A 22,211-nucleotide genomic window follows, 5' to 3' on the forward strand; every position below is an offset into this window, starting at 1 on the left:
GTTAAGATTTAGATTCTGTAATTTCTTAACTTGCATAGTTCACAATGTAAGGAGTAGCGTGCACTTTGGTATTCTGCGCTCTGTCCTTCCTTCTTCATACCCTTATAAGGTACTATTGTACTAACTTGTCTCTGTGTGAACAAAAATCTAAAAAACAATGGGAAAGATGTTAAATAGTAAGAGATAAGTCGAAGTTGAAAAAAAAAGCTGACTGAAAACTGTATTTTTTTTTTGTCAAACAAAATCAGATTGTCCTTACTTTGTCGTATCTGGAAGACATTTGTTAGAGGAAAAAAATTCAGGAATTTAATTTGTGTAAACTTGACAGATTATTATTGTAATTTAGCAGTGATTTCAATCACTGTAAATTAATTTACATTTTTTTTCAGTAGAGTTATTTACTTATCGTCTGTAATTTTAACAGGAAACCTCTGGTAACCACAGCTGCCAGCGTTTTCCTGTAAAAACAGGAAACAGTTTTTTTTTACAGTGTACTATATTGTATGTTTAAATCATAATCATGTTTGCCTATTACTTGGAAATTTGGTGTTGGAAAAGTGCATGCACAAACAAGCAGTTACCCCCACACAAACACTTGCCAATGTCTTTGGAAGCTAATCTCCTAGAGATTAGAGAGTGTGTTTTTTAAAATGAGATACCAGATACAGCTTTAATCACATCCCATTGCTACAGAGATCAGGCTTGCTGCCCAAAGTCAGCACCTGAGGGGGTGACCTCGCTGAAAACTCTGACTGCACCCTCCCTCACTGCTGCTGCACACCCCACACACTCCTCTGCCACATCTCTCTCACTCTTCCTCAGCTTTCCCAGAACTGCATTTCCGCACGAGGGCTTCTTCCATGTGGAGACAAGCCTGAAGGACATTGCTGTCATGATCTTCTTAGTGCCAGCAGAAGATACTTTGATAAAGCAGGCAGTTTGAGGTCATGCCAGCTAATAGTCAGTGATACACTTACGTATTGTATAAACCCTGACAACAGAGCTATAAAACAAATAAGAAAGGAGAACCCTTATAAAAAACTATACCATACACTTGCTCCTGCGCTCCTTGTTGATTTTGGAAATGCAATTAAAGCCCTATCTGAACGGGATTAGTTTCTCAGGGGGACGTCTGTGAAAAATATTTCACACTTCTACTGAGTGATAAAACTCTTGCATCCATACTGCAAACTGAGTTTTTTCGGCTTTCTCTGTCACATGACATCGCATTCAGTAGCTCCTCCATTTCCACTCGCTGTTGTTTTTATGTAGATCTCCGTGAAAACGCCCAAGCACCCAAAGTGTAATTACGGTGCATGACAGTGGACCGTATTTTTTTAAATGTGAGGTGATGAAAAAAGGAATAAAATTACCAGAGGACCACAGTTTAGCGAAAAACAAAAGATAATTCATACATGGTCCTTTTGGATGAGAATAAAATCACAGAGGACTCCCCCATAAAAGAGAAAATTACCCCAGGACCCCCTGAGAAACTAATCCCATCCAGATAGGGCTTTAGTTGTAATCCACTGTAGTTAATACAAATCATGTTTTGGTTCCCCTTCATTGACCCCAAATGTGCCTTTAGCCCTATCCAGATAGGATTGGTTTCTCAGGGGGTCCTGGGGTAATTTTCTCTTTTGTGGGGGGGCGCTCTGTGATTTTATTCCCGTCCAGGACAACCATGTATGTGTTTTTCTCAGACGTCCTTTAAGAAAATTACAGGCTGAATTATCTACTGTTTTTCGCTGAACTCCGCGGTTCTACGGTAATTTAGTCCCGTCCAGATCCACATCTCATCACCTTGCGTTAAATAAATGGCTATTTGTCCACTTCCACGTGCCGTAATTACCTTTTGGGCACGTGTTTTCACAGAGATCTACGTAAACACAACAGCGAGTGGAAATGGAGGAGCTACTGAACGCGATGTCATGTGACCGAGAAATCCCAAAAAATCACTGGTCCTCGTGTTTTTTAAATTTCAATCCAGATCAAGAGGTTTATCACTGAGTAGAAGTGTGAAATATTTTTCACAGATGTCCCCCTCAGAAGCTAATCCCATCCGAATAGCTTTAGTTTTATTCCACTGCAATTAATACAAATTATGCCTTTGGTCCCCCTTCATTGACCAAGCTGAAAAGATACAAGCTGTTGACAAGCTGAAAGATAAAAAATTGGCATCCAGCCATACATTGATGCCAACTGGCAAGTTTACTTTAAACATGTAGACTGATGTGGAGTAATATTACAGGATTGTATGCAAACATGACTGTGTTCTGCAGCTTTACACAGTTCTTGTAATAGCACTTGTGCAGCTCCACCAAAGTTACATAGTGGAGTGTCCGTGTTCTGGCCTATAGTAGCAATGACAAAGACAAAATTCTAATTATTACAGTAAAAGGAGCATCATCATGATTTTTTTTAAACCGCTATTTTTATTGCTACAAATTAATATAAATGATGAGCACTACTGCACACTACTGTTATTAGATACTGCATATTTCAAAACAGTGCACCACTATCAATATCACCAGTATGTATAGTATATGTAAAGTGCAGAATGTGTGGTTTTAAAAATAGAAATAGGTGGAAATTATGATGGGTAGGAATAGCTGAGGATTAGACACAATCAAGTAGATAACAGAGTTAAGGGTTTGAGTTAAGGTGGAATAAAGAAGATACGCAATGAAAGAGTTCTTAATAAGAACTAAAAATAATAATATTGAGATATATATATATATATATATATATATATATATATATTTTTTTACAATATTACCAAGCGCTAGTTTCAACATTTATGCAACATCAACACTGATTTACCTTAATGGCTCATTAGCTGTCAATCTTTACGTGTTTTTACAGTACTCCAGTGGTGTCTCCCCATTGGGACAGAGTGGCTGCAGGTGAACAAGTGTTTGAAGACTAAAATCAACTGATTAAACAAATAGAATCAGGTGTGTTATGGCTTGTTTGGAATGAATGAACATGCAGCCACTTTGACACTTTATGGCAAAGGCCCTGGAAATCCAATTCAACAACTGACAACTTCCAAAAAGGGTTCCTCTATGATGCCACCAAGCCAAGCTCATACCGCTTTGCATTTAAGGAGCAAGCCTTGTTTCAGTGTTTTTTTAATCGCACGGCTTATAATAACAAACCCTGAGTGTTCTGAGGGGGCACAGATTGTGGCAAATAGTTTGGCACCAGGACACGGCGTGACAGAGCCTGAATACACAGCTGCCAGTCTTTGCCTGCTCCATGTTAAAGCAGGTGAATGAACTCAGGGAAACACAGAAGCAGATCAGACAAAACATGCACACTCCGGAGACCACCCTCTCACTCCCACTAATAAACTGCAGAGCACTGAACATTCCTGACATTAACATAAGCTGACAATTTTACAACAGGGCTGTTTAATGACTGCAAATGAACAGGGAGTTCTCTCATCAGATGTCTGGACACGTGCCATGGAGCGAAAGCTTTTTTTTCCGACGTACACAAACAAGTCAGATGTTCCTGGCTGTGTAGGACTCTGGGTCATCATGTTGGGTCACTTACGTGAATTGAAAAGCAGAAGATTTTTGGAGGAAGGGAGGAAATGTGAAAACAAACTGAAGAAAAAAGATTTACATTTCACAAATCATTCAGAGCCATATATCCTTGAGGCAATTCGATTTCTGAACTCGTTGATTCACTTTTAGCTCAAGGTGCAGGTAATAAAAATCTGTATCTTTCAAAATAACCCCCTAACAGCTGCTCGGTCTGGGGCGTGCACCGAGGCTCCCGCATTGTGCACAGAGTGAGATCACACTTCATACCAAACAAGTGCCACAACCTAATTTCTTAATTTGATGCTGTCAAGCATTCAAAGCGAAATCATAAATAAAATAAAACAGTTCCTAAAACAAATACTGCTGTTTGCTGACGTGTTATCAATCTAATTTTGACAACACCTGTTATTTAAAGCCTGCTTCTGTGCCAGTTGTTTTATCAGTTTCACATTTATAATTCCTTGACATTTACAATGTGTTTAATGGTTGGTGTGCACAGTGAATAACACCACTACCTGCTGGTAAACGATCACATCATGTGGGAGATGTGGGGGGCTTCATTTCCAGCTTGGGGGACTTATGCTGTCCATACACTACACGACTTTGAAAATACTTAAAATACTTTTAACAGACTAAAGTCTGACTCCATCTCAAATCTAAATACAAGTCACAGACTTTTTACTCATGCGTCTGGAGTTACACACAATACATATTACATATTAGGTTACAAATGTGTATATCAATACTGTGATTTATCAGAGACTCATAACCTTTGTCATCATCAACAGTTTATTTTTCTGCCACACTGTTAGTTCTTCATATTTTTTAATAGAATACATTTTGTGTTCAACTTTGCATATAAGCTTCTTCTCCCCCACTCTTTTTTTTTTTGCTACAACCTTGTAAAGCTAAGAATCATGGTTTCACTGCTCTACATTTGCCTTTGTTTTAGATAGAATTAATGTATTAAAGAAAATGTGCATTTATTAAACTTGGATGTATCAAAAATAACACTGCACAGTAAGACAAATAGTGCAAAGAGTGTTTAAAAAACTCTACATATTAAAGTAAGAACCATATAAAGCATATTAACTGCAAAATGTGTTCTTTTTCAAATCGTTTGTACAACAGTTATAATAAATAAATTCTTCCCTTGTGGCTTCCCGTAGCTCTCCTATTGGTTGTTGACATTGTTCACGTCACTATTTGTGTGAGCCAAGTCTCAAGACTTACAATAATATTAGTTGACACAGTTGATTTTATCTGAATGTGAAAAAAACGTTAAATCCTAACCACCTTCCATTGAACGATCAAGATAACGCAACCGCAACTCGTCTTTAGCAATAGTAATTTAGTAATTTTATCCCGATTCTGGAAATTTGTCTGCAACAGTGAAATCGCTTGAAAATCGTTAGGTGTAAGGTCTGCATAAGCTGCACTACACCAATAAGAGTCCTTGGGTAAAACATCTAACACGACATTGGCCCACCTCTGTAATAGGAACAACCTTGTCACTCTGGGTAAGAGTGGCAGCTAAATGGCATAAATGCTATAAATGTACAAATATACAGAAGAAAGTAAGGAGCACTTACCGACTGCTGTAGTTTGGAGAGGAGTCTGATTTTCATAAAAGTCATACAACAGATCATGATGTTGGGTCAGATTTGCCAGTGCTCTCTCTGTTTGCAACAGCTGACCAATAACCATGCCACTGGTAAGCCTGGATGAGTGAGGGCCACAGAGGTCAACCAAAGGTTGCCATATCACAGGCAGCTCATGCAAAAATGCAATTTTTAAAAGACATATTATTAGATTTTCTCTTTATATGTTGGGCTACACAAACATTATATTGCTTTTATAAAATATTAAAAATGTATTTAAGGGCACCAATCTCATCTATTTGACTCTGTTCTCCTGCTCTCATCCACATTACCTCCACTTCATTTTCCTCTCTAAAAAGGATTTGCCGTCTGTCTCCTTTGTCCATCTCGCTCCAGCCCAATCCAGGTCTGTGAAGCTCTAATCCACTTCATGGCATGAAACTGCAGCTGACGACCTTTGTCCACTGGGCACACAGGAGTTACAGGTGTAGGTGTACAAAGCAGCTAATGCTAATGCTATAGTTTTGCTTTGCTTTGCTTTGCAAAGGTCATCTGTAACATCCAGGATATCCCTTCCAGACTAAAAATACAAACTTACTGAAGCATTCAACATATAATATAACAATATTTAAGCATGTAATTTGGGAGAGCCTTTTTGACCATTTCCACATATTTCCACAAATAAGCCTTGTAGCTTTCTACATGCTGTTCCGATGAGATTTCAATGTTATGCATAGCTAGCACCAAGCTAGTAGTGGTTGTTATTCATGTCCCGAACATCTTTTTAATTGAAATTTCACTCTGGACTGGTGCTGCTTTTGAAGCTGTTGAAGTTTACATGATTTGTGCATTATTTTCTTTCAATATTATGTTGCCGTTTCACAGTAAAAAAAATATTTTATTTTACCTTTTTGCCTTCACCTTTTTTATAAATTGTATTTTGTCTTTTTATTTATTTTATTTTCTGTTTTACATTTTTATTTTATTTCTAGCTTTTTATTTATTTTAAGTATTTTATTTTTTCATTTATTTTGTTTTACCTTAAAGGATCTTCTTGCCAAGCACCTGAACATATACAATAGTATAAACACCCTTCTGATAAGCACTAGTACACATAGTGAGGTGAAAGGTTAAGCAATTCTGCTCTAAATATGCAGTTTGAAAATTGTCTGAAAAAATTGTATTTAAAATGTCATAATAATACAACAGTCTGGTTTGGGCATATGAGCGTAGTCCTCACCTCCTTCTACAGATGTGTGGTGGAGAGCGTCGTGTGCTCCAGCATCAATGTGTGGCATGGAAGCTGCTCTGCTGCAGACAGGAAAGCACTGCAAAGGGTGGTGAAGGCTGCACAGAGGATTGTTGGAGTTAGCTTCCCCAGCACCACAGACATTTACACCTCCAGATGCAGGAAAAGGGCCACCTGCATCAGGAAGGATCCCACCCACCCAGCACACGCACTTTTTGTCCCACTCCCCTCAGGCCGGAGGCTGCAGAGCATTAAGTGCAAAACAACAAGACTCAGAAACAGCTTAATTCCGGAAGCTGTAAGACTCTTAAACTCCACTTAACAAACACACTGCACTGACACCAAGGACAAATTACTGTTTACTGTTTACCAACACGGTCACTTTACTTGCACTGAGACACTTTATCTCCACTGCTCTAATTCACATTATCATGCTGCTATAGCACACTTGCACTCTGGACTTCATGTTGCTGAACCTTTCTACTCTCTATTTACTTATTTTTATTCTTTGGGATATTTATCTATCTATTTTGTATATTCTATTTCTTTTATTGTATTCTTTTTTTATCTATATATTTATTTTATCTATTAATAACAGCTCTTTGGGTGTAAAACTGGATCGTGAGATCACAATTTTGTTCCACCTCATGTACCACATGTGATGCGAATGACAATAAAATCTCCTTGAATATGAAGAATTAATACAGGACAAACAAATCTTCAACAAATTATGTCACGATACGATACGATACGGTTCAATACGATTTAATGCGATTATAATCTGTTCCTTTTCTAAGAACTCACAAATGCAAACAAAATATAATTTGAATGTTTTATTATTAACTGTCAAATGCAGTGTAATCATAAACAGTAAACAATAATTCACTTCAACAATTCCATTATTTAGGTTCCATTTGAGAACATCATTGAAGAGATACACTGCATTATATAAGGTGTCCACCAGGTGTCTCCAAAGTGTTCAAAATCTCTCCAGAGCGCCCCTAATCTAATACAAACATACAAGTAAATCTGTCTTTGTACAACCAGAGTTTGTAATATTTGTGTTTGTTTGTGATAAAATAAATGAATGTAAGTTTATTTCAGAGTAATATTTTGTTCAGCAGAGTGATTTTGTTGGACTATTGGTTGAAATAGGTGTCAATCACTTTTGTGACCCTGGAGAAAGGCTATGACGTGATCTGATTGGACACCCCTGAACACCAATGTGATGCAGCGCTCATGCCATTGGTTCAAAAGATAATCACGTCAATAGTGGTTTTTGGACCAATAAAAAACACAGAATCTAGAAGAGGACATCCTTAGCTTTGTATACACGTACAACTTTACGTGAAAACATTACATTGCGTGATCGCTAGGAGCTTGAGAATATTACATTCTGGTTGCGCTGAAAATAAATGCATGTTTGTGAGAAGCCCGCTAGAGGGCCCTTCTGCAGTGAAAAACACATGCATCTATGTTTTTACGTCAAATCGATGCATCGTATCGTTCATAGTTTGTATCGATGCATCGATACAGATCGATGTTTTGTTACAGCACTACTGATTACCGTTAGTCATTGTGGAATATTCAACAGGGGGTTAATAGTTATATCTATAAACTGAGACAAAATATTGATGAGGCAGGATGGGTATGAAGGAGGTTATTGTACCAAATTTAATTCGAAGTTTTTAAAGGACATTTATTACTTTTCTATATAAAGTTGGTAGATTTTTTGTGTAATATGACTGGTAGCTAAATCCTTACACAACTTCAAACATTAATTAGAACTAATTTATCTATCACACTCCTGGGACCTCAGAAGAGCTTTCCTATTGCGCAATCAAATATTTTTAGATACCTGCACAGATTATAATGTTGACAGCCATCTATGGAGAAAGAAATAGCCTTTCTATACCATTGTTAATCAACAAGAGGAAGCATATGTAACTCTGTACTTTCTGAATGGGTTCAGTGAACACTGAATGAACACACTATGTGCTGTACCTGCAGCGATAAGGCTCTCTGGAATGCCACATTAGTAATCCCAGTTCTTCTGCACTTCATCATGATGACACCTCTTTTGTTTACTTAACACAAGGGCAGCATGCTATAGCTTACATGTGAGGAATGACTTTGACCCCGGGGCCTGTTATTAGGATCCTTATCTCTCTGCTAAACCCTGCTAATATGGAACAATACGCCCAGGACCACGTTCACAAGAGCATGTAAATATCATTGTAAACACACCAGAGATCATACACACTTTATATACACTTTCTGTGGTATGTAGTATAAGTTCATGCCCCCTGGGACAAGATTAAAGTTTGAGATGACTGACAGATCCAATAGTAAAGGTGTGTTAATGTCAAGAACCATATGTCTTATTGTAAAATTGTAAATTATAGGTTACAGGCTGCATTACTGTACTTAAATGATCCACTGTAGAAAATATTAGCTGTATATAATCTCAGTAATAATAATAAAAATGTCGAATGCTGAAATTTAAAATGATTGGGTTAGCATGAAGTTTTTATTCAGGTTTAAAACAATAACATTTACACAGTTCACTTGGATTAACACATATTTAAACAGTAACTGTAATCTCTTTTATTATTGAACTAACTACTGCAACTAAGAAATTTACTAAGAAATCTAGAAATTGACTGTAAATTTACATCAATCAATCAATACATCAAGAAACAAAAAAAAACAAGCAAACAATATAAAATTTAATTAAGAAGAACTAAAATAATTCTGAATAAACTAATATGCAAACAGGCTAAAATGTTAAGCAAGAAAACAAGGAGATAAATAATTAGAATAATAAAATAAACACAATTAAAGACACAGAGGAATAAAATCACACCACAATTACAAAAAGTAAATGATGGAAATAAAATGTAAAATAATAAGTTAAAAAAGTATAAAAAAGGAAGAAATAAATTAAACAAAAAGAATCAACAGCTATTGTCAGATTAAATAAAAAGGTAAATACAGTTTTGCAATTTTCTACACTGGCAATAGTGAAGGAAATCTAAACATCATTTACACATTTTCATATTATATTAATTTCAATATGTTATGTTATTATTTTTAGGACCTGTATATTGGTAAAAATCATGTTACATGATTCCTGTCAAAGATAAACCAAAAGCAGTGAACATACTTACAGTAAATATGAACATTAAGATGTAGTTACACAAGTAAGCAATCAGCACAAATTACAGCGAGCAGCGTAATCTGTGTTTTACAGTATTATTCTATAAATACTGGCAGGAAAAAACTACTTAGGAGGTTAAATCGCGAGCATAGTATTCTGAAATGATTTCCTGAATGTAAGCTCTTTTGATCTGATTTTAAGCCCACTTGATCCTTGACCAGAACACGAAAGGCACAGGAATGGTACTAACATTTCAAAAGATTAAATGATGAATATAAATTCAAAGATTACTGAGTAGTTTAAAAGAAAAAAATGGCATAACTTCAGCAATGGAAGTTTCACCACTCAAGCAGGCCTATTCCGTATTCAATCTATTGCTGATCAAATAGCTTAAGCCTTAAATAAACACTGTAAATAAAGGCTGTATGGTTCAGCACCAGCCTTTATTTTTTCCCCTTTGAAAAGAGCAGAATGCAAGGTTACTACAACTTTCTATGGATTTTTGCCATGGGCCTATTATGATGCCCTTGATCTCTTTCAGATCTATTTCAGAGGTCAGTATCTTTTACAGCAAGTTCATGAGGCACTTATAAATTAGCCCTAACATTAATGACACCTAGATTTTTCTACAATCATTGTGCTTTTGATTAGATCTACTAACCATATAGAACTTTGCAGTTCTTTTTTTTGATGGCCTACTTCAAGATGACAACGTCAGGATTTATCGGGCTCAAATAGTAAAAAAAAGTGCATTGTTCAGGAAGTATGAGACATCATTTTCACACATGTATTGCAACAATAGGGTTCATATCTAAATCCCCTTGAGACTTTTTGGGATGTCAGACAAACCAAGTCTCCCTGAAGCTGCGGGAGTCTTCCGCATTTCGCTAGTGGCTCCCTGATGCCCGCGAGTCACATATAATCTCCCGGAATTCAGAACGAGTGCCCCAAGAGTGAACTGTACACAAATTTGCACACAGGCAACAGACTTTTTTTCTCTAATCGCGTATGGGAAGGATAGAGAGAGAAAACAGAGAGGGTTCTGATTGGCCTGTTCTCTGCAAAGGGTCTGTGAGACAGCCAATCGATTCAGTGAGTGAGAGAAAGCAGCTCATGGCGGAGGCAGGGCAAGCAGAGGCATGGTCTTCCAAAAAGAAAAAATATTAGACTCATTTCACCTCTGAATACCCTAAATTTAATTTTAAAAAAGTAAAATTAATTAAAATAAAAGTAAAGTTTCGTTATCCTTTGGTGTGTGTGCAAGTTTTTTTTGTTCTGTTTTTTTTTTTTTTTTTGCTGGGGGGGGGGTTAACCTCAACCTTTGAACTTGGGATGTCTGGGATGTGCTGGAGAAGACTTCGCGCAGTGGTCTCAATCTCCCATCATCAATACTAGATCTTGGAAAAAATAATGTAACTCTGGAGAGAAATAAATGTTGTGACATTACAGAAGCTTGTGGAAATGGTGCCTCAGTGAATGGGTGCCATAATCAAAGTTAAAAAAATTGTCCAACAAAATATTGTAATATGTGACCTTTTTTGGCTAGGCAGTGTAAATACATTACCTTAAATGCAATTCAGGTGCTGTATTGTATATTATTAATATCTATCTATTTTAATTAGTAAAAAGTCATAAACAAACCAGAATATGTTTTATATTTTAGATTCTTCAAAGTAGCACCTTTGCATTTCTTGTCATTTTCTCTGTCAGCTTTATGAGGTAGAGTCACCTGGAATAGCTTTCAGTTAAAGGACCACGATGTAACTAATTTTAGAGTGGTAAATGATAAAATGATCAGGATGTATCATCAGATATTAAGGAAACATGTGGAGTGAAAGCACTGGCAGCTCTTGTCAGCACGACTTCAGCAGTACGTTCCTATTTTTAATCTGCAGTCCATCCCGGGTTTTGTGTTTGTTTCCTCTGACTCCTCCTGCTGCTCGTTCCCCAACACTAACTCCGCCCACAGAGGTTGCCAGTGCAACACTACCCTACAGCGATCAGCGCTGCAGCAATAGCACTAGCAGAGCTGGTTCAGTTAAACCTCAGCTGCTACACAGCTTAAAAAGCCTCAGCATGTCTCAAAAAAGCTCAGTGACCAAAGCAGGAATATAACAAGAGTGAATATTGGCAGTGAACGGTGGAGACTTAAAGCTCAAAAACACCACAAGACCGACCCAGAGCTGCTACTTTTCTCCTGGACAGGTAAGCTAACTGGCTAGCTAATTCAGTCAGGTACTTAAGCGAAGCCGCGGGGCTCGCGCGGTCCGACACACCGCGGGGCTCGCGCGGTCCGACACATTGCGGAACTTTGGCTCTGCCTCGTGTAACATACAGTCAATATAACTCTAGATACGGGTTTTAGAAGAGTTTAGAATTGCTGTATGTATCTCCTCTCGCTCGTACTCTCCTATTAGTCCCAACGTTGTGTAGATTCAGCCTGCTGAATTTGGCAACCCAAATAAGTTTCGTGGCTGGGGAGGGGTGGGCGGAGCAGACTACTCTCTGTGGTGTTTTGAAATTGGACTGCTGTAGCCATTTCACACACTCGCTCTCAGGTCCTACATAATGCACCTTTAACAGCTGTGCTCAACTTGTCAAGAGTAAATTACTTGAATTTCTTGCCTCTCAATGTATTTGAGAGCATCTGATCCATGATACGGCAAGAACTACTCAACTATGAAGTGAAGAAAAGAAAATACTTTCAGAAATGAAGGTTAGTTCGTCCAGGGTCTAGGTAAAACGCGGAATCCAGCGGATTTCCACCGGAAATATAAGAGAATAAATAAATAATGGCTCAAATTACAATGTGTCAAAAGAAAACAAAACTCAGATCGAACGTACTAAAAACGGACAACAAACAAGAGATTTTAGTGTTAAGTTCCAGCAACAATTCTGTGTAAACACGCTTTATACTCTGCCTATCCCCAGTTGGGACGGGTAAAATGCGGAATTCGACTATAGTTCAGTTAAAAAAAAACAGGTAAAATCAACCCCTTCCGGCGATTTCATGACTACCAAATAAATCACTGGGACAATGAGCTACTGTAACTATCTACACGTTTGATTAGATGCTCCTAATGTAACTGTGGTTATTATAAATAAACCTGGATTTTCTAAATTCCTCACTTGGTTCAGCAGCAGCTCTTCCACATCTTCTCAAGGCTGATAATTCTGTCCGCAACAAAACATCGCTGTACCTTTTTCAGTGTTTGTTGGAGTACTATCGCATACCCACGAGGAACCGGTCGCGGTGGGTCTACCTTCTTTACTAGCGCCCTCTCTGCGCGAGGCACCGAACGAGCTGAAACAGGTTTAATTCAGTCTGTTTTGTGTGTTTATACAGTGTCCTAAAGGTGGTTCTTCACCCTCCGAACTAATAATAAAAACAATGAAGCGATTTATTTACGCAGATGTATCGCATAAAGGTGTTTGATCTGATGTATTGTTTTACTTGAGCGTTTAATAAAAATGCCGTAAGTCTTGGAAATAATAGTTACACCATCCATGTGTGGGAAATATGAAGCCTAGCTCCACAGTATTTTTATGAGCAAACACTCCATACAGTTTAATTCACAATACTTATGAAAATCTATTGTTTAAGGCTGTGTAAATATATTAGACATTATTTAAAAAAAATTCTACGCTTTATATTTCATTGGACAGAGAAAACATTTTGGTTAATTTTGAATATAGAAACGTATGTGATGAGTACATCAGTTTGGGGCACTGTAATTCAATTAAACACCAATCAATGAGGAAAATCTGCCTTTACGGCTGTATAAATAGTATGAGCCATTATAAAAAAATACGAATTTTATTTTATTGGAAAGAGAAAACATTTTAGGTAATTTTGAATATAGGAAAGTATGTGATGAGTACTTCATAACATCAGTTTGGGGCTCTGTAATGCAATTGTACAACAATTTTATAAGGAAAATCTGCTTTTACAACTGTGTAAATTGTATTAAATATTATAGAAAAATAAGATTAATATTGTATTGGAAAGAGGAAACATTGTAGGTAATTTTGAATATAGACAAGTATATGATGAAGACCTTGTAACATCAGTTTGGGGCACTGTAATTCAATTATCCACCAATCAATGAGGAAAATCTGCCTTTACAGCTGTGTAAATAGTATGATCCATTATAAAAAATTGAGAATTTTTTTTTATTGGAAAGAGAAAACATTGTAGGTAATTTTAAATATAGGAAAGTATGTGATGAGGACCTCGTAACATCAGTTTGGGGCACTGAAATTCAATTAAACAATTAATAAGGAAAATCTGCCTTTACAGCTGTGTAAATAGTATGAGCGTTTATAAAAAAATAAGAATTTTATTTTATTGGAAAGAGAAAACATTTTAGGTAATTTTGAATATAGACAAGTACGTGATGAAAATCTTGTAAAATCAGTTTGGGGCACTGTAATTCAATTATACAACAAATGAATAAGGAAAATCTGCCTTTGTGGCTGTGTAAATAGTATGAGCCATTATAAAAAAATAAGAATTTTATTTTATTGGAAAGAGAAAACATTTTAGGTAATTTTGAATATAGGGAAGTATGTGATGAACACCTTGTAACATTAGTTTGGGGCACTGTAATTCAATTATCCACCAATCAATGAGGAAAATCTGCCTTTACAGCTGTGTAAATAGTATGATCCATTATAAAAAATTAAGGATTTTATTTTATTGGAAAGAGAAAACATTGTCGGTAATTTTGAATATAGACAAGTATGTGATGAGTACCTCGTAAAATCAGTTTGGGGCACTGAAATTCAATTAAACAATTAATGAGGAAAATCTGCCTTTACGTCTGTGTAAATAGTATGAGCCATTATAAAAAAATAAGAATTTTATTTAATTGGAAAGAGAAAACATTGTAGGTAATTTTAAATATAGGAAAGTATGTGATGAAAACCTCGTAACATCAGTTTGGGGCACTGTAATGCAATTATACACCAATTAATGAAAATATGCTTTTAAGGCTGTGTAAGTTGTATTAGATACTATAGGAAAATAAGATTAATATTGTATTGGAAAGAGAAAACATTTTAGGTAAGTTTCCCAAAAACCTTCGACAGTAACATAGTTCTTTAGGTCGTTCTTCATCTAAAAGAATTCTGATCCACTCATCATTGACTTCTAACGTATTTTTTGCGTAGTTCCACATCAAATCACATAAACTACATCCAGTGCTAACAAAAATAAAATCTACAGCATTTGCGTTTGTGATTTCAGTATTTCAGTCCTCCTGAACGGCAGAGACGGTCATTTATTATTGACACAATAAACCACCTGTGTAAGTAGATGTGTTTCCTTTAGCCTAACATTGTTATGATTATAATACTATAAAGCACTCTTTAGAAGAAGGATATATATATATATTTTTTTTTTCTTTTTTTTAAATGAGAATTTTACTGCTGGCAAAGACTAGAATCTCACACTGTCTAAACTTTAGGGGTGGGAATCGTTTACTATCTCACGATTCGATTCGATTCCGATTTTGGGGGCCACGATTCGATTCAAAATCGATTTTTGATTCAAAACGATTTGAATTATAAAAATTTCTGCTTCTGGCTTATGAATCTTATTGAAAAAAAACCCTCCATAATATACACTGGTCCTGGAGCAAGTAATGTGTTACAAAAACAATAAAATGTGCAGGAATGTGGGTCCTCAGTGACAGAGAAATCACTGGGATATCACAATGACGTTAATGAACAATAAATAAATAATAAATAACACTGCTTTATTACCAGGCTACTAGCGGTGGTGTGTAGGTGACGCTGCTGGGCTGATGTGATGATAGCAGTGAAGCGCTAAAGTTCAGGAGCAGCTGCTGATTAACTAGTTAACTTTAAGGTCGTTGTATTTCTTCAGAAAGGGGGCAGGAGGTGGAGAAATTAATTCATATTGTCCATTCCTTAATTCCTCTGTGATGAGGAGCTGAAATTAGCTCTGATTAGCTTATTGTTATTTTTCCGTTCCGCCTTAAATGCTGCAGCCCGCTGCCACCTGTAGCGTTATTTAAGGTGGAACTGGAAAGTTAGCTAGTTAGCTAGCTAACAGTTACTGAAACTAACTACTAGCGATCTTTTTTATGCTTGTTATGAAGCATTCTGCCATAAAACATTGAAACTACACGTTAATCTAAGGTAATATAGTGCTTGTTCTGCCATCTTACCGGTGATTCTCAAACACCTACGCTCTGTGTGTGTCTGGAAGATCTCCGTTTGAAGGGACAAGCCCTATCCCCAGGGTTGCCAGGTCCAACAAAAATACCCAGCCCAAAATCAGTCTAAAACCCGCCCCTCAGAATCGATTTTGGGACATTTTAAATCGATTCTGAATCGTAGTAAATGAGAATCAAGATTCTTATGTGAATCGATTTTTTGGCACACCTCTACTAAACTTCTAAAGTACTTTTGTTCCGCTTGTTCATTCTTCCATCTTATGTGTTAAAACTAAGCTGATATACAATTGATTATTAATTGTTTGTATATTATTTTACTCAAATTATAAATGTAAGTGTTGTGTACTGTGTTCTTGCAGTCTGGAAGGGATATTTTATGCTACCAAAAATAATAATAATAACAATAATTATAATAATAATAATTATTGTTATTATAATAATAATAATAATAATAATAGTATGCTAAATTGCAGTATTTGTTGTACACAAAACAACGGTGTGCAAACATTTGTGGACCCTTTATTCCATTGAGCTGTGGAGTAGAACTGTATTCTCTGGAATGGTATTGCTCCATACAACACTTCTAGGTTGATTTGGGGATGAGGTGGGAATGAGGTGGGGCATGAACATCCAACGTCCTGACGTTACTTACGCTTTTGTAACTGAATAAAATTAGATCCTCAAAGCAATCCTCCACAAATGTAGAGTCTTCTCTAGACAGTAGAGACCGTTACTCAAACAAAGGCAGGATGAACTCGGATCATAAACAGCAACCTAGCTGTTAGGTGATTGTCATGTTGTTTAAGGTGACTGAGTGAGAGAGTATAGTAAAGGGGAAGGGAATGGGCCCTATGTAGTTATGTGCTGGATCATCTTCCTCTATTTTATGTTTCTAGTGTCTGGATCTGTATACTTTGGTCAAGTTTTTTCTTCTTTTTTTTTTTTTTTTGCATATATGGGGTTTATAATGCTCGCTGGTCTGGTCTGTGGAACTTCAACTCAGAAGGGTTCCATCCCTAATCTCAGATAAATAAAGTTCCCCTGATTTATATAATACCAGCTTGAGCAACTTGACCAAGCTTTATTTTGGTGTATCTTTACTGAAGTACTGGGAGGAGCACTTTTACTTTAACTCCACTACATTTCCTAAATGGTCTCTGCTTTATTCTGATAGCATGTTTTGGGCTCTAGGCTGAGTCCTGAATGTATTTTACTCTAGACTCATTGTAGGGGTCTGTGGGGGAGTTTGGCAGTGTCATTTTTTGGCAGTGTCACACTGTCAAAATCCTACTTCCCCTAGTAAGCCCCTTATGTTGAGTAAAATACATTTCAGGACTAGTGCCCAAGACATGCTATCAGAATAAAGGAGAGCCCCTCAGACCTTTGGGTGCTGAAATCAGAGGGTAGTCAAGTTTAACATTTTCTCTCTGATGAAGGTAAACAAAACATAAAATATGTGGATTTCCATTCATATTCAGTAAATGAAAAAGACTTAGAACATGTAAAGTCGGACCATTTTAAATGCCATCATATTAGCTAAAAGCTCCATAAAAATTAAAACATTGTTGGGTGTTTTAATTGTATATTGTGGTTTAACATCTTTTATATTCGTAATTGCACCCTAATTACTTTGCCATTAATAGTTATATGGAAGGCTTTGTAACCATGCTCTAAAGTAATTGGTTTATTTTGTATTTGAAAAGGGGTTTTCGAAATGTATTATTCTATTTTTGGCAAACTGTACATTTGTACATATGTTTATAGACTATGTTAATATACTGTGCAAGTGCATACTAACTGTGGCATGTGATACCTCTAACTGCATAGATCCACTGGGAAGTCAAATGAAGTACAAATTCTTATGTATTCAAGGTATATGTTTTAAGTGATATTACTGTATCATTTTGAAGTAATGGGATACCAAATAAAAAAAAGTCTATTCAGTTTCCATAAAACAGATTTTGCAGTCCTATAAAACCGAATAGACTTTTTGTTTAGTTTGGTACCTATATACTCCAAAATGATACATTAATATAATTTGATACTTACATTATTGAAACATGGAATGTATTCTGCAAGGATTACATGGTGTTATTGGATAACTATTCATTTGTGTTGTGGAAAAATATGTTGCATCAAAACCCTATAGTCAATTTTGAATAAACATTGACACTCCTGCACCTTTTCAGGAAATGTACGACTTCTCCCAAAAATTACTAAAACATCACCCTCAACAATACAATAGCTGTACATTCACTCTACGATTTACAAAACAATGACTAAAATGGATCACTTCCAGCAACCAAGAAAGAGTTTTACACTTTCACAGTGGTGCGCAGTATATGCTACCTATGACGTCATTATAGCAGTGAAGAAAAAAATCCAAGGGAGCAAGGCTGGGTTTCCCAAGAGGTTCTGAACACTAAGACAATCCATAGATGGTTCAGCAAGCTTCACACTGGGCACTCTCTCTCTGTTAAGATGTTCTTAATCCTAAGGTGCTATTAGTGACATAACGTGGAGACAGAGTGGTTTGCAAAATTATTCATACCCCCTTTTGTCACTTCGCAACCACAAACTTAAATATATTTGATTGAGATTTTAAGTGACAAACCAACACAAAGTAGCACATAATTGTGAAGTTGAAAGAAAATGATACATGGTTTTCAAATTTTCAATCAAATAAAAATCTAAATGTGACCTTCAAAAATATTCATCCCCCTTTACTCTGAACCCCCTAAATAAAATCCAGTGCAATCAATTGTCCTCAGAAGTCACTTAATTAGTTAATAGAGTCCAGCTGTGTGTAATTTAGTCTCTGTAATCACTAGAATTCCTTTTGTATATCATATTTTTTTACTTACTTTCTATTTCTCCCTAAATTCTCTCAAACTGTTGCTTTGTTGTTTTAAAAAGCTTGTTTTATCACCAATACTGTATTATTATTATTGTTGTTGTTATTGTTAGACAAGGGGAAATACCTACATTAATCTATATCTATAATAATAAATACTACAATTTAAATATTGAGCAGGCCAGGTAGGTTTGAAAAAAGAAAAAAGTTGAATCGTTTTGACATAATATAATTGCATCACCCCCCAACTGCGCCTGCCTGCTCTCGCTGATCAGCACTAATTTCTATCCATAGTATATAAGTCAGAACTCTGTAATTTACTGAAATTATTAAAATCTACAAAGGTTTACATTTTTTTCGTTTCTACTAAATGTTTTAAACTGTTATACTATATAAAACTATAGTATTTATTGTGTTTCAAAAGTTTATTTATTTAAATTCTTTAAAATATTTAATTTATTGTCACCAAGAATATCATTATCACAAAAATACCCTGCAGCTAAATGACCTACCAATTTATCATAAAAAAAACTAAATACACATAAAAAAGACCTAAATTATGCCAATTTTGAGAGAGAAAAAAGAATGAATACAACAACACACCTAAAAGGAAAAAATAATAACAAAAGCAGGATTTGTATCAGTCTTTATTTATGTAGACATAATGCTTGGGTGTATGTTTAATTCCAATTAGTTTGGGTGAAATGTAGAAAAATGTAATGATGATCAGACATAATTACGTTTGATTTTTATTAATAACAGTTTGCAAAAAAATAACAATAACAAACAACAACATATTCCAGAGTAGAAATAGTATATTTCATGGTAAAGGTCTGGGTCCTGTTTCCCTCTTAGCATTAAGAACATTTAAACATGGAGAGAGAGCTCAGTGTGAAGCTCGCTCAACCATCTCAGACTTGTCTTAGTGCTACGAAACATTTGGGAAACTGGTCCTAGACTATTTTGTAACCCGAAAAAACAGGCTGGATGGCTCCCTCCTCAGTAATTGAACGATAGGTGGCAGTATGCAACTAATCAGCGATAAGAAAAAAAACGCAGAAAAAGACAATTGAGCTTCATGAGATGAGGGCTGTATTCGGAATGGCATACTACATTCTACTCGCGTACTAAATCTGCCTATAGCCAGTATGCAGTACACAGTATGTGACCAAACTGAGGATCTGTAGTGCACTACAGATACCCGGATGGTGTACTACTCCGCTCCGATTCCGCAGTGTGCATGGAGAGCTATCTTCGCGGTGTACTGCATCCCAACATGCATTGCGACTGGCTTCTCCAGCTCGCTTCAGAAAAAAACAAGATGGAGGCGAGTGCGAGAGATTTTTAAATTTTATAAATAAATATATTTTTAAATTAAGGGAATTATTTTGGAAAGTATTGGCTCACCGCTGTCGAGCCCCCTCCGCTGCCGCGGCCGAGCGCTGTCCGCCGCCGGGACTCTCCGCTGCCGCGCGTTCTCCGCGGGTGGGGACCCTCCGCTGCCGCGGCCGCGCGTTCTCCGCGGCGGGGACGCTCCGCTGCCGCGGCCGAGCGCTGTCCGCCGCCGGGACTCTCCGCTGCCGCGCGTTCTCCGCGGGTGGGGACCCTCCGCTGCCGCGGCCGCGCGTTCTCCGCGGCGGGGACCCTCCGCTGCCGCGACCGAGCGCTTTCCGCGGCCGGGACAGCGGAGGGTCTCGACAGCGGTGAGCCATTACTTTCCTTGATGCAGTAAATTATTCCCTCAGTTTTAATAAATTATTCTGTTATTTTAATAAATGATTCCCTCAGTTTTAATAAATTATTCTGTTACTTTAATAAAAAATTCCCTCAGTTTTAATAAATTGTTCTCTTTATTTAATAAATAATTACCTTTGTTTAATAAATCGTTCTGTTGATTTAATAAATAATTCCCTGTGTTTAAATACATATTTTTCTTTTAAATAAGGGAATGATTTGAATACAAATGAATAAAATTGTTTGATTTGTGTTGAGATTGTGTAAATATGAATGAGAGTTTGTTTAAATGTTTTCTTCTTGTTGGTACTTACATAGATGAAAATAGTAGTCTACTAAAATAAATAGAAAAACATATTTAAATATAACTGGAACATACTTGGGTTGTGGGGGCTGCTGCTAATTGGTTGTTAGAATTGGGTTAGCTGCTAAACTCTAAAATAAAAGCAGCAATTGCTGTTCTGGACAGTATGCAGATCTCATTAGTTTTAATAATGAAAAGGTAGGACATTTTTCATGTTCTTTCTGTTTACAACTCACTCTGAGGAATTCGGAGCACTACAGAGCACTGACTGGTGTGTCACAGCAGGACCGTGTAGGGTACTACAATCAAAAGTGTTACAGTACCGAATACTACATACTGGGCAGTGTGTAGTATGCAGTACATACTAGTGCAGTATGCAGTACGCAGTATAGTAGTATGCCATTCCGAATACAGCCGAGGGCTGCGTCCGAAATCGCGTACTTCCATACTAAACAGTATGCAAAAGCAGTATGCGAGATCGGGTAGTGTGTCCGAATGCGCAGTAGGCGAGTTTGAGTACGCGAAAAGTTCCCGGATGACGTACTGCACCGGGAGACATTTTTAAGTATACAAGCCCAGCACACTTCACCCGCTAATATTTCCCACAATCCACCGGGAGCCGCGCTGAGCTGAGTGACCCGTCAGTGAGCGGCGGAGCGGCGGAGGAGAGGAGTGGAGAGAGAGAGAAGTTTATGAGGTGAGGAGATTCAGATATATAAACTGTTTTGGTTGTTTGTGATATCAGGCTGTAAATGAAAGATTTATGAGGGTTAGTTTAAGTTAAAGTAGCGAGTTATAGGGGTGTGGGTTTGTTATTAATGCTGTTGCAGACAGAATATCTTTAATTTCGTATCTGAACTGCTTTACTGAGCAGCGTTAGCCCTGTGCTACTGAGATCAGTTAGCTTAGCTAGAGTTATTAAACTTATCACAACTCTTTATTAATCTTCTGTTCTGCAGCACCAGCGTTTACTAACTCACTACAGCCCTGTATACTGCTGCAGTTCTGAGGTGCTGGGGCAGTTTTAACTTAATACTGATCAGTCTGTATAAACTCATCTGAGAAAAAAGGCTGCTGATATCAGAGAGGCTTTTCAACAGACAGACAGACTGGTTGCCAAAAATCACATTAATAAATTATAACCAAAATCTGACCATTTTATTTAGTTTTATTAAATAGCTAGCTAACCAGCCAGGATGGTAAGACTTTTATGTTGTTCAGAATTTATATTATATTTGTTTAATGACCAAGCTAAACTGTTTTAATCTGTGTGTGTTTCAGATTCAACTATCCTTCCTACTCGAGAGGATGAAGATGAAGAGAGGGAGAAAAATGAACAATGAATAAAAAAAATAAATAAAGCTACTTTAAAGACTTGTCATTCTTGTATTTTGTGAGAAATGTATTTGTGTAAATATGCAAGTGAGGGAAAAATTATATTAAATAAAATAACTAAAATATTTTTTTTATTTACATTTTATTGCCAAATATGATCCCCAGTTTTCCCGAAACTGACTGGTTCTAGCATATTTTATTTACATCAGTAATGCAT

At 36.7% G+C, this 22,211-nt stretch overlaps 1 protein-coding gene across 2 annotated transcripts in view; it reads left to right on the plus strand.

The window, feature by feature from the left end:
- The first annotated feature begins 11,414 nt into the window (after positions 1–11,414).
- Positions 11,415–22,211, plus strand: part of slc46a1 (solute carrier family 46 member 1) — a 59,295-nt gene continuing 48,498 nt past the window's right edge. For both annotated transcript variants that reach the window (XM_049466857.1, XM_049466858.1), the window contains exon 1: positions 11,415–11,769. The gene's annotated coding sequence lies outside the window, so the exon portion shown is untranslated. The remainder of the gene's footprint in view (positions 11,770–22,211) is intronic.

Source organism: Astyanax mexicanus, chromosome 18 (genome assembly GCF_023375975.1).
Source record: "Astyanax mexicanus isolate ESR-SI-001 chromosome 18, AstMex3_surface, whole genome shotgun sequence".
NCBI classification, from domain to species: Eukaryota; Metazoa; Chordata; class Actinopteri; order Characiformes; family Acestrorhamphidae; genus Astyanax; species Astyanax mexicanus.